The sequence below is a fragment of the Alosa pseudoharengus genome, unplaced genomic scaffold (genome assembly GCF_046254945.1).
Source record: "Alosa pseudoharengus isolate Yale_2024_CS ecotype anadromous, Long Island Sound unplaced genomic scaffold, YU_APseudo_1.1 YU_APseudo_1.1_scf_23, whole genome shotgun sequence".
Lineage (NCBI taxonomy): Eukaryota > Metazoa > Chordata > Actinopteri > Clupeiformes > Clupeidae > Alosa > Alosa pseudoharengus.
The window spans coordinates 3,356,213-3,363,926 of NW_027468685.1; positions in this window are offsets into that span (position 1 = coordinate 3,356,213).

The following is a 7,714-nucleotide window of genomic DNA, read 5'->3' on the forward strand; positions in this document are numbered from 1 at the left end:
ACTCTACCGCGGTTCATTTTCATTTTTTTTTTTTTATTATGAAAAAACCTTGGTACATTAACACAAAATAAGTATCAAAATACCACCTACCACCTACCATATAAATGTCATCTTACCAAAGACTGAGCAATGTATGCAAATAACATTATGAGACGCTAGGGAAAGGTATTGTAACGTCTCACAAAATGTCATTGATTAATTATCTTGTTTATTGGCCAAGCACAAGCAACCATTTACTGCAGTGTTCACCAACCTTTTTGAGCCCAAGATCCCTGACCTTGGCCCTTAACAAACGCAAGATCTACCTTGCAGCGTCACAAGAGAACCACAGCCCAAATAGTTCCAATGTAAGGCCTTTTATGTAGGCAAATGTGTCAGGTCAAAAATATCACATCCTCCACCCCCTTGTGAATCCATGCCTCTGTACCTTTTAGTCTGGATTACAAGGATATATATATCCCGACCCGTCATAAAGTAAATGGTCTTGAAATGTTGGTAAGAACCAGTGCCGCTGCTGGCTATTTTGGTGCCCAAAGCAGAACTGCTTTGTGGTGCCCCCCCCCCCATTAATTAAGTCATTTTATTTTAATATGTTGATTTCTTAAGAAATACTACAATTTTAATGTAGTTTAACTTTGCGCAGCGAAGCGGCGGTCATATAGGTTTAGTCAGATTTTTTTTTTTTTTTTTTTTTTTCTTTTTCGCATGTCCAAATTTCCGTCAATGAGTCCCGGGACACTGAAAGACCGGGGTAGACGAAACTTGGTGGGCATGTAACCCCACATGGATAGCATGGAACCATCGTTTTTCGTTTTGATCTGTAGCCCCCCCGCTGGACTGGACCCCCCGAAAGGAGGGTATGGCAGACACAGTTTTCTGTGAATATCTCGAAAACCGTAGGGTTTAGTAGGACCATTTTTGTTTTGTATGTTGATCTCAAGGGGCCATGTCAACCCATTCCATAACCACTCATTTCATGTATAGCGCCACCTAGTTAAACACAAAAAAGTAAAAATGAGGTGTTGTAATCCCAGGTATCTGTGACCTAACATAGTCAAAACTGCACGAAATTGGAAGTGTAGGATCATTATGACACCCTCTGTATGCACGCCAAATTTTGTGGAATTCCGTTCATGGGGGGCCACACAATAAATTAATTTATGTTACTATACACCAACTGGCCTGTAGGTGGCCATAGACAGTTTTCTGTGAATATCTCGAGAACCGTAGGGCCTAGGAGGTCCACCTTTTTTTATGTATGTTGGTCTTAAGGGGGCACGTCAACCCATCCCATTACCACTTATTTCATGTATAGCGCCACCTAGTTAAAAATTAAAAAGCAAAAAATTAGGTGTTTTCATCACAATATCTCTGGCTGACAAGGTCAAAACTGCACGAAATTAAAAGTGTAGGATCATTATGACACCCTCCGAATGCATGCCAAGTTTTGTGTACTTTTCGTTCATGGGGGGCCTTACAATAAAATAATTTATGTGTACATTTAATGACGTACACCAACAAGGATTCCCGGGACACTGAAAGACCGGGGTACACAAAACTTGGTGGGCATGTACCCCCACATGGATAGCATGGAACCGTCATTTTTCGTTTTGATCTGTAGCCCCCCCGCTGGACTGGACCCCCCGACAGGAGGGTAGGGCAGACACAGTTCTCTGTGAATATCTTGAGAACTGTAGGGCCTAGGATGACCATTTTTTTCCGTATGTTTGCCTCCAGGGGTCATGTTAACCCATTTCATGTGCACACATGTGCACAAACAGATACACACACACACACATACATTCACAGTAATCATACGTATGACACATACTCACACAGTAGACATATGTACGCTTGCATGCACATACGCAGGCACACACACACACACATATCCACACACACACACACACTCACACACACACACACCCACACACATAACATAAACATAACACAAACAATCAAGAATTTCTCAGAATTATGAACAGGCAAGATGGAGGTGGGGTTGTATAAAATGAATTTTACATGTGAAATCTATGAACTAATCATGTTTTGGTACTTGTTGTCTAGCAGATACCAAGAATTGAGTGTGGATAATGCAATTTAGTGAGACAGTTAGAATCATATAGGCCTTTCAGCGTGATTTCTTTTTGTGGAAAAAATGTGCTGGACTGGGCGGCGGTCATATTTTGTACCGCTCTGCGGTACATTTAGTCTATAAATGGTGCACTGTCACTTCAAGTGCATTGTTTCTACACAACTCTCATAATTATCTTTTGCCAGCTCCATGGCATATAATGACATGATGCTAGCTAGATATTTTCTGTTTGCAATTAAAAGTGATATATGAGCCTGGTAGCCACCTAGCTATCTGAGTGGAATGTGTGTCATTTGGCATACTGTATAGTGACCTGTTCCAAGACATCGAAGACATAACATACATGTCGTATGTACATTTAAGTAATTAACTGGGTTTAAATAGGTTTATTCCACTATATCAAAGAGTAACAAGGTTGTAGCAGCACAGCTGTTACATGTACATTTAAGACAGTGAGGCCTTGACTGGAGCTAAGAATGGTTTGTATACCAAATCTATCATGACCAGATTTACCCCATCCAGCAGGTCTCAGGTCAGCTCTTTGCCTCTGATGAAAATTTAGGCAAATTGGCAAAGTTTTGTAAAAGCACTCAGTATTACAATGTAACAACTATATGTAGGTACCCACAAATACATAATGCAAGTACAATGATAATACCTGATAGTACATGTTGTTACACAGGTTGTACCACTGTACCTAATTAGGTAGGTACACTGTAACAGTGACACATAAAAATAAAGTGTTACCGAAAAAATATATAACAAAAATATATGATATATTCAATTATAGTTTCACATCAAATCTATAAAGCTTATACAATATGTGGAAATAAATTATGCACACGGTACAATTTGCTGCTTTGCATCTTTTCACTGTCTAGACACGCTCCATTCATTTGGAATGCGGAAAAAATATAAGTGTTTTTTATTGCCATTATTGGCAGCAAGTGTCAAAACACACACATTAGGCTCAGATGAAACGCCCTCTAAATACACATCCTCTCTCTCTCTCTCTCTCGCTCTCTCTCTCTTTCACACACACGTACACACACAAACACACACTCACACACGCACTCTCTCTCACACACACACACACACACACACACACACACACACACACATGACCAGGGTTAAGTACCCTACAGGGAGAGTAAAGCAATGTAGAGGATAGATGAATGCAAAAGATACAGAAGCAGATAGCACAGGACACACTCACACACACACACACACACACACACACACTCTCGCACACACAGCACATACGGGTACACAAACAGAAAGCAGAGGACACACACACAAACAGATAGCACAGGACACTCTCTCACACACAAACACATACAGTACACACACAGTACACAAACACACATACAGTGACACAGGACAGACACACAGTACACACACACACACATACAGTACATACACAAACAGATAGCACAGGACACACATACACTCACACAGACACACACACAGCACATACAGAACGTACACAAACAGATAGCACAGGACACACACACGCTCACACAGACACACACACAGCACATACAGAACGTAAACAAACAGATAGCACAGGACACACACACGCTCACACAGACACACACACACAAACACACAGCACATACAGAACGTACACAAACAGATAGCACAGGACACACATACACACACACACAGAGTAAAGAGTTGTGTACAGTGTACAATGATGTTGTATTGCTGCTACTGACACATTTACAGAGATGCTTCACTTTTGAGTTTCGGACCAAGGGGGACAGGTGCTGTGTTTCACAGTAAACACACACACACACACACACACACACACACACACATACACACACACACACACACACACACACGGGACACACATAACTGAGCCCAGAAAGCATTGTTGTTTAGGCCAGAGCACAGGTGCATCCTGGGTAGGCTCCCAGCATACTCTGCGGCTGGCTGTTTTGGTGGAGCTGGAAAATAAGTGGGCATGGCTGGGATGGGGCACTCTGTAATTTGTCCCTTGGTGGATGCCGTAGTATGATTATGGCATTAGAGTAGATGGATGGGTGCACAGCACAGCAGAAGAACTCAGAGCCCAAGAGTCTTTCCCTGCTGTTCAGCCTGCACACTTTTCCCTGTGTGTGTGTGTGTGTGTGTGTGTGTGTGTGTGTGTGTAAACACACACAGGGAAAAGTGTGCAGGCTGAACAGCAGGGTATACACACACACACACACACACATATACATACACACACACACACACATATACACACACACATATACACACACAAACACACACACACATATACACACATACAAACACACACCCTTGCATGTATGTTTAGTTTGTTTAGTTTCCGGACACACCCACACACACACACACACACACTGTGGGGTCAGTAGGATGTTGTTTGGAGAGATGAGGGCCTGTGGCCGGTTGCACAAAGCACCTTAAGTTAAGTTTTTCCCTTAAAATCTGATTTAAGGGTCCCTTAAAATAAAAACGGTTGCACAAACACCCTTAAGTTTTCTCCTTAAGGGTTCCTTAACATTTTCCCTTAGTATTTAAGGGTTTGTCCTTATCTTGTAAGAAATCCCTTAAACTGTTGCACAAAAGACCTTAGTAGTCTAACTAAGGGGAAAACCCTAAGGGACATCTGACTCTACCTTAACCATATTATTAACTGAATTGATGCTGATAAATTAAGTTTATTAACTACTTTTGACCATTCAAAATAAAACCTCTCTGTTAATATGCTTGTCAAATAGAGAAACATGCCGTATTGTTATTGTTTGGTTTACGTAGGCTAACGTTAACAATTCATGTGGATGTCTTGTTAGCCTATGAGCTTCGGTTCGGTTCGCTAGGCAAAACGTTGGTGCACTGATGACAGTCAGGATCATTTCTAACTTGCCAACTAGTATTGTTCAGTTCATGTTTTACATGAACATGTTTTACTTGCTACCTGGATAATTTCCGCTAATATTATTAAGGTAAGATGAATGATAAGATATAAGCACTGTGTTCGGTGGGTTAACTAACAGCATCGCGGCAAAGGCAGTTAGCTGTAGGCTACAGCTGTTGAACAATCTCCGTGGAAACTATAGAATTTTCATGCCGGAAAATCCCTTTCAGCGCAGTAAATCCCTTGACGTTTCTCCTTAACTAAGGAAACATTTTAAGGTGTTCTGTGCACCACCCTTAAGTAAATCCCTTACCTGAGGAGAAATTAAGTCTTAAGGGTCATACTTAAGGGAAAAAACTTAAGGTGCTTTGTGCAACCGGCCACTGGTGAAGTAGCAGCGACTCTAAGTGGGCTCGTTTAATTCTTTGTTATACACACATACACATACACACACACTTACACACACCCACTCTCACACAAATACACACACGAACGCACGCACACACACCCACACACATGCACAAACACGTACACATACACACACATGCACACACACACACACTCTTCTCCTGGGGTGTCTGCAGTGCGCAGCAGTGTGTTGTTTGGAGAGAGCCCGCCTGTTGAGTGGGATGGTTCAGTTCCACGTCTGTAGCAATGAAAATAAACAGCAGGTAGAGGCTCTTTCCCTCCCAACCCCCCAGAGCACCAGCCAAACCATAACCCCAACCCTAGCTATTGGCCCTGCAGTACCATAACCCCAACCCTAGCTACTGGCCCTGTACGAATCACATTCATTCTGTCATAGTCCTGTAGGAATCACATTCATGCTGTCATAGTCCTGTAGGTATCACATTCATGCTGTCATCATAGCTACTGGCCCTGTACGAATCACATTCATGCTGTCATAGCTACTGGTCCTGTAGGAATCACATTCATGCTGTCATAGTCCTGTAGGAATCACATTCATGCTGTCATCATAGCTACTGGCCCTGTACGAATCACATTCATGCTGTCATCATAGCTACTGGCCCTGTACGAATCGCATTCGTGCTGTCATAGTCCTGTAGGAATCACATTCATGCTGTCATCATAGCTACTGGCCCTGTACGAATCACATTCATGCTGTCATAGTCCTGTAGGAATCACATTCATGCTGTCATAGTCCTGAAGGAATCACATTCATGCTGTCATCATAGCTACTGGCCCTGTACGAATCGCATTCGTGCTGTCATAGTCCTGTACGAATCACATTCATGCTGTCATAGTCCTGTACGAATCACATTCATGCGGTCATAGCTACTGGTCCTGTAGGAATCACATTCATGCTGTCATAGTCCTGTACGAATCACATTCATGCTGTCATAGTCCTGTAGGAATCACATAAAATTATCCTATGGGTTGTAGACATCATGATTAGAGAACGAGTTTGAAACTGTAAAGCATGTATTCATATAACCTTAATCATAATCAAGTAATACACTGAAGTTATTCCTAACCATAATACTCTTATAACATTTTAAATAACAAGTTTAACTAATACTATTAACATACTGAAGCTATTCTACCAGAATTCCCCCTACGTGCGCTCTGTATCCCTATGTCTCTGTTTGCTGCCCTGTGTCTCATTTTGTTGCACTGTGTCTCATGCTGCCTTAGCCTAGGCCTTTTGAAGAAACCAAAGTCGGCCTTGAAGCTGCAAGATAACGCGTACACAGGGCGAGCTCTACGCATAACAACCAGTTGGAGAGTGCAGGGGGGCGAACGATATTTAACCCATGCACAATGTATGACCTGTGATCACTCTATACTGTACACCCCTGAACTTTCCGTAAACTTAAGGTGAAGAGTTCGTTCGGGGTAGTGTTGTGTCAGCATTTTGGAGGGGTATAAGTAAGAGAGTTCTACCTTTGTTCGGGAGTGCGATCGTGCGATCCACTCAGGCTTTGCGCTATGTAGTCATTAAAGGAATTTTTGCACGGAACTCTGCCGGACTTTTGCGCTTTCTTTTTGGGAGAAGTTTTTGACTTCAGCACTTATAATGGTGTATTTTTGTTACGTTGTAGGCAAGGTGTTTGGACTTAATTTTTGGCCCGAGTCTGAATATCTGCCACGACACACATTCATGCTGTCATAGCTACTGGTCCTGTAGGAATCACATTCATGCTGTCATAGTCCTGTAGGAATCACATTCATGCTGTCATAGTCCTGTATGGATCACATTCATGCTGTCATAGCTACTGGTCCTGTAGGAATCGCATTCATGCTGTCATAGTCCTGTATGGATCACATTCATGCTGTCATAGTCCTGTATGAATCACATTCATGCTGTTATAGCCACTGTTCCTGGTACCCCTGAATCACATACATGCTGTCATTCGGTTGTTAACGCTGACGTCACAGGCCCAACAGCTTTTTCGTTCAAAAAAGTTTACTAGCGCAGCCACATGGTTTTCACAGCCTGTAAACCTTGTCATCATCACCATCGTTTTAGTGAGGGTTAAACAAAAAGCACTGAACTCTAACAGAGTAATTAATGTAGTAAACGTGAAGCCTACACGGAAAATATCATTTTATTAGGTTGAGGGAGCAAGTAAGTAGTATTATTGGCTACTCTGAATAGTGGGAAAAAGTTTAGATAAAGTAATAGATAAAGAGAGAGAAAGAGAGGGGGGAGAGAGAGAGAGGGGGAGAGAGGCAGAGAGAAAGAGAGGGGGGAGAGAGAGACAGAGAGA